Below are 13,348 nucleotides of genomic sequence, written 5' to 3'. Positions count from 1 at the left end.
TGTAGGGCGTTGTAGGTGACAGGCCAAGTCAGCATAAGATATATATTCCAAAGAAATGCGCGTCCAACATTATTTACTGTGAAAATAAATACAAAGATGTGTCAGAACTGTGCTGCAGGTAGAGGTGTGGTTCGGAAGAGACAGTAGCAGTATACTGTGTAGATAAAAGGTAGGAAGAGACAGTAGCAATATACTGTGTAGATAAAAGGTAGTGACAAAGGGTATGCTATTTAAGAACGCATGTGGCAGAGATGTAAACAAACTACATGCGCGGCCGCCATTTTTTTTTCCTGGGAGGTGCTGGTGTGGCAGGAGTGCTGATACGGCAAGGCTGTGTTGGCGGGGAGAAAGAGAGGAGGTGCTGATGTGTGAGGGGGAAGTCGCGGAGAGAGAGGGGAGGTGCTGGTGTGGGAGGGGAGAGTTGCTGGTGTGGGAGGAGTGCTGCTCGGGCAAGGCTGTGTTTGCGGAGGGAGAGAGGGGAGGTGCTGGTGTGGGAGGGGAGAGTTGCTGGTGTGGGAGGAGTGCTGCTCGGGCAAGGCTGTGTTTGCGGAGAGAGAGAGGGGAGGTGCTGGTGTGGGAGGAGTGCTGCTAGGGGAGGAGAAGCCCTGGACGTGAATGCTCGTGCATGTTTGATCACGTGATTCACATGAACGGCAAGAAAACCGTGGCTGAAAGCCCTTTGGTTTGAAGAGAAAATAGCCGACTTGAATTCTCCCCTTCCCATTCCTGCGGAATGGTAAAGGCGAGACCTAATAAGCACAGCAGGACATATGACCGCGTGGCCTAATGGATAAGGCGTCTGACTTTGGATCAGAAGATTGAGGGTTCGAGTCCCTTCGTGGTCGGTTTTCGCCAATGGTCACACAACTCAGCTTTCCATTCAGAATGGAAGCAGGCTCTTCCAATACTCTTATAGCCATCATGTTCTCATTCCTAATTATTCATGAAGTGGAGTACATACTGCACAGTCATTTAGATTGCATCTTCAGCCTAAAATCTTGTCCATGTTAGTGGCATTAAGAAGTGCTTCTATGTACACGCACTGAATATGTAATAGGGTTGCAGAATTTTAACTTGACAGAATGGGTTTTTAGTTTAAGGGTGTGTAGATGAAATGCAAGGTGTGTAAGTATGTGTTCATGGAGTGCTTCAAGTGTAAAATCTGTATGATTTGTGCAGTTAAAGTGCTAATTTTGCCTACGAGAAAGAAAAGTACTACAGAAGAATTATAAAGGATTGGCACACTGGCTGCCTTTGCTGATGACACAGTTGGCTAATTTGTAAAGCATTGGTCTATTAAGTTGCAGAGTGTGGTTGAACTTGGTTAGGAGACTTGGTGCCTGTTTCTGTGTCCTGCTGAAGACAAGGATGGCTTGATACCACTGTCAAAGCCCAGTTTATTGAGAAAAGCATCCAGGAAAGAAGAAGTGTTGAGTCGAAAGTGGTTCTCCTCCGATTTCTCTCCACTTGCTCGAAATGCAATGCCTCCATTATAGCACAGAACAGAGTGTTAAAGTCGGGGATGAAAGAGGATGAAAATGGGAAGTTTACTTATGGAGAGAACTGAGAAATGTCCTGTGTACAGACACCAGTGTTTGACGATTGAATACATTTAAATAATGCCTCTAGATTTCAGTGTTTATCTGTCCCTCAGTGGCCTAATGGATAAGGCACTGGCCTCTTAAGCCAGGGATTGTGGGTTTGAGTCTCATCTGAGATGAAAACCAATATGAAATGCAAGGTGTGTAAGTATGTGTTCATGGAGTGCTTTAAGTGTAAAATCTGTATGATTTGTGCAGTTAAAGTGCTAATTTTGCCTACGAGAAAGAAAAGTACTACAGAAGAATTATAAAGGATTGGCACATTGGCTGCCTTTGCTGATGACACAGTTGGCTAATTTGTAAAGCATTGGTCCATTAAGTTGCAGAGTGTGGTTGAACTTGGTTAGGAGACTTGGTGCCTGTTTCTGTGTCCTGCTGAAGACAAGGACGGCTTGATACCACTGTCAAAGCCCAGTTTATTGAGAAAAGCATCCAGGAAAGAAGAAGTGTTGAGTCGAAAGTGGTTCTCCTCCAATTTCTCTCCACTTGCTCGAAATGCAGAGCCTCCATTATAGCACAGAACAGAGTGTTAAAGTCGGGGATGGAAGATGATGAAAATGGGAAGTTTACTTATGGAGAGAACTGAGAAATGTCCTGTGTGCAGACGATTGAATACATTTAAATAATGCCTCTAGAATGCAAGTGTTTATCTGTCCCTCAGTGGCCTAATGGATAAGGCACTGGCCTCCTAAGCCAGGGATTGTGGGTTCGAGTCCCATCTGAGATGAAAACCAATATCCACTCTTACTTTTCCAGAAAAATTTATATTTTTATTACATGCTTCCGCTCAGAAGCTTATGAGGTATTAGGAACTTTGAAATGGTACCATTTTACTTCTGTACTCTTCAGGGTCATGTTGGTGTTCTGAAACTACAAAGTAGATTTTTAAACACCTATCTTTGTCAGATGCAACTTTGACCCGGCAGAAGATATTCCTTTGGAAAAAATTATTTGAATTGGATTGGTGTAACTGTTGTTCCTAGAGGTGGTGACAGGCTTTCAGCTACTTGAATAGGGCAAGTCAGGATTCATGAAACATATACAACCTTTGAGCGTGTGTAAATTGGCATATCCAGAAAGGAGCAGTTTGTACTACTGTCAAAACAGTTTCTCTCCACTTCTGGAAATATCCAGAGCTATGCAAAGCATACAACTGAGCTTTAATCTCATGAAGAAAGAGGTTTAAATGCAAAAAAGAAAACAAAAGCTTATCATACTGGTGACATTCTCATTATATCGATTCCAAAAGAGTGCTTTAATTGAAAGGAGCTGAAAAAACACAATGGGATGTAAACCTAAATAACTATCAATATCATATTTCCCATCCTTGCATACCACCTACATTATAAAAATAAGCACAGCAGGACATATGACCGCGTGGCCTAATGGATAAGGCGTCTGACTTCGGATCAGAAGATTGAGGGTTCGAGTCCCTTCGTGATCGGTTTTTGCCAATGGTCACACAATGCCAGCTTTCCATTCAGAATGGAAGCAGGCTCTTCCAATACTCTTATAGCCATCATGTTCTCATTCCTAATTATTCATGAAGTGGAGTACATACTGCACAGTCATTTAGATTGCATCTTCAGCCTAAAATCTTGTCCATGTTAGTGGCATTAAGAAGTGCTTCTATGTACACGCACTGAATATGTAATAGGGTTGCAGAATTTTGACTTGACAGAATGGGTTTTTAGCTTAAGGGTGTGTAGATGAAATGCAAGGTGTGTGTTCATGGAGTGCTTCAAGTGTAAAATCTGTATGATTTTTGCAGTTAAAGTGCTAATTTTGCCTACAAGAAAGAAAAGTACTACAGAAGAATTATAAAGGATTGTCACATTGGCTGCCTTTGCTGATGACACAGTTGGCTAATTTGTAATGCATTGGTCTATTAAGTTGCAGAGTGTGGTTGAACTTGGTTAGGAGACTTGGTGCCTGTTTCTGTGTCCTGCTGAAGACAAGGACGGCTTGATACCACTGTCAAAGCCCAGTTTATTGAGAAAAGCATCCAGGAAAGAAGAAGTGTTGAGTCGAAAGTGGTTCTCCTCCGAATTCTCTCCACTTGCTCGAAATGCAGAGCCTCCATTATAGCACAGAACAGAGTGTTAAAGTCGGGGATGGAAGAGGATGAAAATGGGAAGTTTACTTATGGAGAGAACTGAGAAATGTCCTGTGTGCAGACACAAGTGTTTGACGATTGAATACATTTAAATAATGCCTCTAGACTGCAGTGTTTATCTGTTCTCAGTGGACTAATGGATAAGGCACTGGCCTCCTAAGCAAGGAATTGTGGGTTCGAGTCCCATCTGAGATGAAAACCAATATCCACTCTTACTTTTCCAGAAAAATTTATATATTTATTACATGCTTCCGCTCAGAATCTTATGAGGTATTAGGAACTTTGAAATGGTACCATTTTACTTCTGTACTCTTCAGGGTCATGTTGGTGTTCTGAAACTACAAAGTAGATTTTTAAACACCTATCTTTGTCAGATGCAACTTTGACCCGGCAGAAGATATTCCTTTGGAAAAAATTATTTGAATTGGATTGGTGTAACTGTTGTTTCTAGAGGTGGTGACAGGCTTTCAGCTACTTGAATAGGGCAAGTCAGGATTCATGAAACATATACAACCTTTGAGCGTGTGTAAATTGGCATATCCAGAAAGGAGCAGTTTGTACTACTGTCAAAACAGTTTCTCTCCACTTCTGGAAATATCCAGAGCTATGTAAAGCATACAACTGAGCTTTAATCTCATGAAGAAAGAGGTTTAAATGCAAAAAAGAAAACAAAAGCTTATCATACTGGTGACATTCTCATATAGCCGAGATACCCGCCACCCCCTCTCAACACAATCCCCAAAAGGAGTGAAACCGGAAACAGTTCTTGAAGTTTTTGGAAGTGGGATGGAGTGACCATCCCGGCCGTATTTATTAAAACAAAATTAAAACATTAAACGTTTCATGTTATGTACAATTTCATTACCATATTGCGATGTTTGGCTAACCTTAACAGATTCTCTAATACAGAGGTTCTCCTAGCCGAACTAGCAACCTACAAAACATTTCTTGACATATTGAAATTGTACAACCTAACGTTTAAGGGCCAACGGCAAGGTCATAACCGGTGTCAAGATCCCTAACCGGACTTACCCCTCCCACTTGGGATGGGCGACAGCACGGAGGCGTACCTCAAGTGCAACTACTACCAATTTCCCTTGACTTGACGGGGGCACCTAAAACTCGACGCCAGTTAAAGGTCGTTCGAATACTCGTGTGAGGTATCTAGAAGGTATCGTGGCCCTTATCCCAACCCCACACAACTTACCGCATCTGCCGTCGCAGATGTCACTGGCCCCGGGAAATTCCCCAGGAGGGGGCTGTAACCCCTCCTACAAAGGAAGGGGCCTTGACCGCCTTTCCTTTACTTCCGGCGACCCATCCTTAGAAGGGACCGCCTCCCCATTGAGGGGCCAATGGCCACCTCTCCCGAGCGCTCCCATCCGTGTTGGGTGACGCCCACTCATAGGGATCTACTAATTAGTGCTCACCGATCATGACCTTACCGCCTACCAAATAAATACGACAGTGCAAATTAACCTAAGAATACATTGGCCACTATGACTGAAAGAGCATACATCAAAATTCGACACTAACTGAATATCTTTAATGGCAAACATACTCAAAACGAACATTCTTTATTAACTCAAAATCAACATGGCACTACAACCTGGAAACGAAAACAAAACAAAATTAATCAACTTTAGTATACACAACTGGCTGTCTTCAGGGGCTGGTGGGTGGGTCAAAATTGGCTCTTCGTTCTGTCCCGAGCTCACGTGCAGCGAGGAGGTGCAGCTTCAGAGCACAAGAACAAGAGGATGTCTTCTGGTCTTGCGTCCCTTTTTATCCGTCTTCAGGGCGGGCGTATACCCGCCCCTGCCTGCCCCTGAGGGCGTGGCTGGCTGCGTCGGTGTCTAGGCCAGCCCACTCTAGGGCGGGAACGAGCGCGCCCCAGCTACGCCGCTTCGGGCATACCAGCTGAGACGCGCCTCCCGCCCAAAATGGCTTCCCGGGGGGATCGAGGCACTCGGCCATAAGTTCGGGGGGACCGATTCGGTCGCCCCTTTCCATATAGCCGAGATACCCGCCACCCCCTCTCAACACAATCCCCAAAAGGAGTGAAACCGGAAACAGTTCTTGAAGTTTTTGGAAGTGGGATGGAGTGACCATCCCGGCCGTATTTATTAAAACAAAATTAAAACATTAAACGTTTCATGTTATGTACAATTTCATTACCATATTGCGATGTTTGGCTAACCTTAACAGATTCTCTAATACAGAGGTTCTCCTAGCCGAACTAGCAACCTACAAAACATTTCTTGACATATTGAAATTGTACAACCTAACGTTTAAGGGCCAACGGCAAGGTCATAACCGGTGTCAAGATCCCTAACCGGACTTACCCCTCCCACTTGGGATGGGCGACAGCACGGAGGCGTACCTCAAGTGCAACTACTACCAATTTCCCTTGACTTGACGGGGGCACCTAAAACTCGACGCCAGTTAAAGGTCGTTCGAATACTCGTGTGAGGTATCTAGAAGGTATCGTGGCCCTTATCCCAACCCCACACAACTTACCGCATCTGCCGTCGCAGATGTCACTGGCCCCGGGAAATTCCCCAGGAGGGGGCTGTAACCCCTCCTACAAAGGAAGGGGCCTTGACCGCCTTTCCTTTACTTCCGGCGACCCATCCTTAGAAGGGACCGCCTCCCCATTGAGGGGCCAATGGCCACCTCTCCCGAGCGCTCCCATCCGTGTTGGGTGACGCCCACTCATAGGGATCTACTAATTAGTGCTCACCGATCATGACCTTACCGCCACAGGCCCGGATAGTTGACCGGCTATCCGGGCCCCCCACCAAAACTCCTAGCTAAAGGTCATGTTCCAACGTTTTTAACCATGCTAAGAAGTCTCCTATGAGTAACTCATTTCCCACCCGAGACAAATGCACACCATCCCCCAAATACATACTGTCATCATTAATACAACCGTGCGAGATAGAATGCAATGTCCTGGAACGGAACAACCTACTCATTTTGTTATTAAGTTTCCTAACAGAATGGTTCAAAGCAGGGATCGAAATAGCCCCCCGCCACACTTTTCGTGGGATCATATGAGACCACGCAATTATGCACCCCGGAACTTTCCTCGCCAACCAACTTACGGTGGAAAGCATTGCCTCCAGGAGAAGTCGTCTACCGGTGGTGACCAAATCATTGCCCCCTAAATGTACTATGACTATAGACGGCGGTGACCTCATCCGCCCTAACAAACCCTCAAAGTAAGCTTGAAACTGGTCAATACAGAGACCGCCCCTTCCGTAGAAGGACATCCTGTACCCGTATTCCCCAGCTACGTGAATCATGTCACCTGCTTTGAATACGTCTGCGGCACGCCTCACGTATGAGTGGCCCACGACCCACACCTCCTTTCTCACAGCCGGTGATGTCTGACCGCTGGCCCGGTGTTGGGTCGACTGCATAGTCCGCCCCGCCTCGAAGGCTTGCGTAACTGAAAACCAAACAAAAGACAAGAAGCGTGAGTACATTGTTACAGCTTCACAACATGTGCAACCGCACATACCTCTTATAACAATTGGAGGACCAACGCCCCACTCGTTTTACTTGTTCCACATTAAGACCCCTGGCTGCAGCTTCAGTGGCAGCCCCTATCCGAAAGGAATGGGTCCCAAACTCACCCGGGTCCAAGCCTGCTGCGGTAATTGACATCGCGAGCACCCGCTGAAACTGAAACTTTGTCAGTGGGGTGGCGTCCGCGTGTCTCAACATTGTCCCCCCCCATGATGCCACCCTTTGTGCTAGGTAATCCTCTAAACACCTCACCGGACACATGGAGGACCCTGGAATCCTGCGAATGACTATGCAGTCTCCCACCCCACTTTGATCGGTTTTTGACTTGACAAAGGATACCGTCATAGTCTCACCCCTGATCTGAACGTGTTCCCGGCACAAACCCCCCGCCACATCCCGCTTGCTCCTTGCCACCAGCTCACTTATCCTCATAGCCCCGTGAAATGCAAGCGTAAAAGCGGCTCGGAACAAACAGGCCTCGAACTGAGACGAGAATATGTCAGGGAGTGTGGCCAGCAACTGGGACAACCTATCCAGACCTATCGGGCGCCTCTCGTCTACTCTGCGACCCTCAAGGCGTTGCCACCCACGCAGCGCTTTCTGTACAGCAAAAGACGCTGTCGGGTCCTGGATATTATGAGCCCTGGCAACAAAGGAGATGGCAGCACGATGCCTCTGGGCTGTAGCCACCGACTTCCCAGCCTTACGCAAGGACATCAGAAAATGTACTACCCAATCCTCATGCCCCCAAAGTCCCCCTCTCTCAGTCCCCAAAAAGGCCAAATAAGCCCGAAACGCCCCTTCGTATGCCTTCCTCGTCCTTGGTGCTAGACTCTCTCCCACGAGGTAACGAAGTTCGGGGCACCGAGAGACCAGAGAGCTTCGGGAAAGGGTGCTGGCTCGGGGTCCGCTGAGGGAAGGAAACCCGAGAAAGCCTGCATTTGAAAACGAGACAGTGCATCAGCAGCCTGATTCATCACCCCCGGGACATGTTTTGCTCTGAATACCACGTTCAGTTGCATACACAGTAAGACAATTTCTTTAAGCAGCCTCAAAATCATTTTACAACGTGCTGCCTGACTATTAATGCATTCTACGACGGTCATATTGTCAGACCAAAATATGACAGAATGATTTTTGAAACCATCGGGCCAGGATCTGAGGGCCACCAAAATAGGAAACAGCTCAAGGAAAGCAATATTACTCGTCAGCCCCTCATCGTGCCACCATGTTGGCCACTTTTGTGCCGACCATTTTGTGCCGAAGATGGCGCCGAAACCCATGCTTCCCGCTGAATCCGTCCATAGACCCAGCTCTTCAGAGGACAAGGCCGGTTTGTTCCAGACGACTCGACCATTGAAATCCGCCAGGAATGCTAACCAAATACGCATGTCTTGGCGGACCTCGGCCGATAACCTCGTGCGATGGTGACCCTCTTTTAGGCCGACCATCGCCTGTGCAATCGAACGGGAGAAGGGGCGTGCCATCGGGATCACCCTTAAGGCAAAATTCAACTTCCCCACCAATTGCTGCAATTGATGCAGCGTAACTTTAGATGCAGTGATACACATTTGCAGGGCTGTCTTGAATTTCGATACTTTGGAAGCTGGTAAACGAAAACAACCCTCACTAGAGTCCAACTCGATCCCGAGGAACTCGAGGCAAGTCGTGGGACCCACAGTTTTACCTGGTGCCAACGGCACGCGAAATTGATTCATTAAAACACAAAATTCAGTCAAGGCCCGGGCACATTCATCATCCCCAGCGGCCCCAAGGAACAGAAAATCATCGAGGTAATGCATCACATTCCGAAAACCTGTTTTCTTCGTGTAAACCCATTGCAGAAAACTACTGAATTTCTCGAAATAAGCACAAGATATCGAGCACCCCATTGGCATACACCTGTCCATGTAATACAAACCTTGAAACGTGAATCCCAACAAACGTTGATCATCCGGGTATACCGGGAGCAAACGGAACGCTGACTCGATATCTGATTTCGCCATCAGCGTCCCGGGCCCCAGGCGATTCAAAATGGCTACGGCCTCATCGAATGATGCGTACCGCACCGAACACATTTCTGGATTAATTGCATCGTTTACAGAAAGGCCATGAGGGGCTGATAAATTGTGAATCAATCGAAACTCACCCAGGTCCTTCTTGGGGACCACCCCTAAAGGAGAACAAACAAAGTTCGGTACCGGGGGGACAGGAAACGGGCCGGCAACCCGACCTCGGGTAACCTCTTTCCGGATCTTATCCTGTACTACAGTAGTATGCTGCAAGACGGAAAGTTGATTTTTGCACGACCCGACACCCTGAAAGCTACCCACCGGGATGCGGAAACCATATGAAAAACCGTTTCGTAGCACCCCAGCAGAAGTACGATCTGGGTATTCGCTGAGCCAGGGAATCATCGCCAGGGTATCAATCGGGGTTGGTAAAGGCGCCCCTCGGACTATATTAGACCTGTTTAGCGCCTCCTCTACCCCCATTTTCACCCGATTTGGCTCTGCACGAGGACTCAGGATGGGGTGCCCCACAACCACTACATTCGTGTTTGAACTTACAAGACCCCGGGGGCCTAGTACATTTGCTTCTGTTGAAATTGAAACAGAACCCCCTCTTCCCTGTATTGCCGGCGGGTCTCGGGTAATCGTCTGTACCCGTACCCGACCGAAAGGGCGTCCCCCCATTTTGGCGGGAGGACTCACTAACAGCACTCCCTACCAATGGCACTTTCAACATTCCCGACTCTTTCATCTTATTCCATGTTAAAGAATCGTAACAGTCCCAGGTTAAACTTTTGTTATGCTCCATCGCTTTCCTGAAAAGGTTGTCATAACAGAACCATTGGTTACCTTGGTGTGATGTCGAGTACCCCATAATTCGTGACTGATATACTGGAAATTCAGGGAGCAAATCAGGCCTCCGTTCCCCCAAAATTGCCGTGAAAATTCCCCAAGCATTACCCCAGTTACCAATATTTTCATTCACTTTAAAGGCGGCCATTTTTGCGCGCCAAACACTCGGATGCATCAGATCCTTTTGACCCTTAACAGTTTCGACCTCATAGTGATCAACGAGCAGGGAGAAAATGTTAACGTATTCCCCCGCCCAAATCTTTTCCTTTATTGGCAAAGGAACATGTTGCCCCAATCTTTCTCTACGAGAGGGTGTTGACTCATCCCTTGCAATCGGCAATGGCCGCTTACCTGCACCGGACGCTACTTCCGTCCCTCGTGGCTTGTCTATCGCCGCATCCGGCGCGGGCACCTTGGCTGTATCACGTTTCTCGCGCAACTGCTTTATGAGAGCTTGCGCTTCGGTAGCCATGGCGCCCCCATTACTGTCCCCCAACCATGCTGCTAACTGTGCTGCCAACTCGGGAGGCATATCTCCGGCAGATGTCGGGGTAACTATCACGGGAATCGGATTCCCCTCATCCGGTACCGGGGCCGGTACCGGGGCTGGCGCCTCGAGCGGGGAACAGGGAACCGGGACGTCTCCCCCGACCGGCCCCCTTCTCGGCCTCTTTGGCTTCCCTCCGGCCGGTGGACGCCCCGATCCCTCCTCGCCGTCTCGCTCCGCCAACCGCTTCTTAATTTCGGACATGTCCTTCATGAGTGCCCGAACCAACTGGTCAGTCGACATTCTCTTTGCTCCTTTCTTGGGCATCCTTCCGACGAAGTATCTAAAAGACAAAGAGAGAGATTAAAACGCTCAAAATTGGCTCTTCGTTCTGTCCCGAGCTCACGTGCAGCGAGGAGGTGCAGCTTCAGAGCACAAGAACAAGAGGATGTCTTCTGGTCTTGCGTCCCTTTTTATCCGTCTTCAGGGCGGGCGTATACCCGCCCCTGCCTGCCCCTGAGGGCGTGGCTGGCTGCGTCGGTGTCTAGGCCAGCCCACTCTAGGGCGGGAACGAGCGCGCCCCAGCTACGCCGCTTCGGGCATACCAGCTGAGACGCGCCTCCCGCCCAAAATGGCTTCCCGGGGGGATCGAGGCACTCGGCCATAAGTTCGGGGGGACCGATTCGGTCGCCCCTTTCCATTATATCAATTCCAAAAGAGTGCTTTAATTGCAAGGAGCTGAAAAAACACAATGGGATGTAAACCTAAATAACTATCAATATCATATTTCCCATCCTTGCATACCACCTACATTATAAAAATAAGCACAGCAGGACATATGACCGCGTGGCCTAATGGATAAGGCGTCTGACTTCGGATCAGAAGATTGATGGTTCGAGTCCCTTCGTGGTCGGTTTTTGCCAATGGTCACACAACTCAGCTTTCCATTCAGAATGGAAGCAAGCTCTTCCAATACTATTATAGCCATCATGTTCTCATTCCTAATTATTCATGAAGTGGAGTACATACTGCACAGTCATTTAGATTGCATCTTCAGCCTAAAATCTTGTCCATGTTAGTGGAATTAAGAAGTGCTTCTATGTACACGCACTGAATATGTAATAGGGTTGCAGAATTTTGACTTGACAGAATGGGTTTTTAGCTTAAGGGTGTGTAGATGAAATGCAAGGTGTGTGTTCATGGAGTGCTTCAAGTGTAAAATCTGTATGATTTGTGGAGTTAAAGGCTAATTTTGCCTACGAGAAAGAAAAGTACTACAGAAGAATTATAAAGGATTGGCACATTGGCTGCCTTTGCTGATGACACAGTTGGCTAATTTGTAATGCATTGGTCTATTAAGTTGCAGAGTGTGGTTGAACTTGGTTAGGAGACTTGGTGCCTGTTTCTGTGTCCTGCTGAAGACAAGGACGGCTTGATACCACTGTCAAAGCCCAGTTTATTGAGAAAAGCATCCAGGAAAGAAGAAGTGTTGAGTCGAAAGTGGTTCTCCTCCAATTTCTCTCCACTTGCTCGAAATGCAGAGCCTCCATTATAGCACAGAACAGAGTGTTAAAGTCGGGGATGGAAGAGGATGAAAATGGGAAGTTTACTTATGGAGAGAACTGAGAAATGTCCTGTTTGCAGACACCAGTGTTTGACGATTGAATACATTTAAATATTGCCTCTAGACTGCAGTGTTTATCTGTCCCTCAGTGGCCTAATGGATAAGGCACTGGCCTCGTAAGCCAGGAATTGTGGGTTTGAGTCCCATTTGAGATGAAAACCAATATCCACTCTTACTTTTCCAGAAACATTTATATATTTATTACATGCTTCCGCTCAGAATCTTATGAGGTATTAGGAACTTTGAAATGGTACCATTTTACTTCTGTACTCTTCAGGGTCATGTTGGTGTTCTGAAACTACAAAGTAGATTTTTAAACACCTATCTTTGTCAGATGCAACTTTGACCCGGCAGAAGATATTCCTTTGGAAAAAATTATTTGAATTGGATTGGTGGAACTGTTGTTTCTAGAGGTGGTGACAGGCTTTCAGCTACTTGAATAGGGCAAGTCAGGATTCATGAAACATATACAACCTTTGAGCGTGTGTAAATTGGCATATCCAGAAAGGAGCAGTTTGTACTACTGTCAAAACAGTTTCTCTCCACTTCTGGAAATATCCAGAACTATGTAAAGCATACAACTGAGCTTTAATCTCATGAAGAAAGAGGTTTAAATGCAAAAAAGAAAACAAAAGCTTATCGTACTGGTGACATTCTCATTATATCGATTCCAAAAGAGTGCTTTAATTGAAAGGAGCTGAAAAAACACAATGGGATGTAAACCTAAATAACTATCAATATCATATTTCCCATCCTTGCATACCACCTACATTATAAAAATAAGCACAGCAGGACATATGACCGCGTGGCCTAATGGATAAGGCGTCTGACTTCGGATCGGAAGATTTAGGGTTCCAGTCCCTTCGTGGTCGGTTTTTGCCAATGGTCACACAACTCAGCTTTCCATTCAGAATGGAAGCAGGCTCTTCCAGTACTCTTATAGCCATCATGTTCTCATTCCTAATTATTCATGAAGTGGAGTACATACTGCACAGTCATTTAGATTGCATCTTCAGCCTAAAATCTTGTCCATGTTAGTGGCATTAAGAAGTGCTTCTATGTACACCCACTGAATATGTAATAGGGTTGCAGAATTTTGACTTGACAGAATGGGTTTTTAGT

General features: G+C 46.8%; 3 non-coding genes across 3 annotated transcripts; all 3 read left to right on the top strand.

Moving 5' to 3' along the window:
• The first annotated feature begins 772 nt into the window (after positions 1-772).
• TRNAQ-UUG (transfer RNA glutamine (anticodon UUG)) lies at positions 773-845 on the top strand. The gene has a single exon. It is a non-coding gene; the product is annotated as a tRNA-Gln (tRNA).
• A 2,127-nt stretch (positions 846-2,972) lies between these two features.
• TRNAR-UCG (transfer RNA arginine (anticodon UCG)) lies at positions 2,973-3,045 on the top strand. The gene has a single exon. It is a non-coding gene; the product is annotated as a tRNA-Arg (tRNA).
• An 8,397-nt stretch (positions 3,046-11,442) lies between these two features.
• On the top strand, positions 11,443-11,515 carry TRNAR-UCG (transfer RNA arginine (anticodon UCG)). Its single transcript has one exon. It is a non-coding gene; the product is annotated as a tRNA-Arg (tRNA).
• The last annotated feature ends 1,833 nt before the right edge of the window (positions 11,516-13,348 follow it).

This window comes from Lissotriton vulgaris, chromosome 5 (assembly GCF_964263255.1).
Source record: "Lissotriton vulgaris chromosome 5, aLisVul1.2, whole genome shotgun sequence".
In the NCBI taxonomy this organism is placed as follows: Eukaryota; Metazoa; Chordata; class Amphibia; order Caudata; family Salamandridae; genus Lissotriton; species Lissotriton vulgaris.
This window is presented reverse-complemented; position numbering and strand designations above follow the sequence as displayed.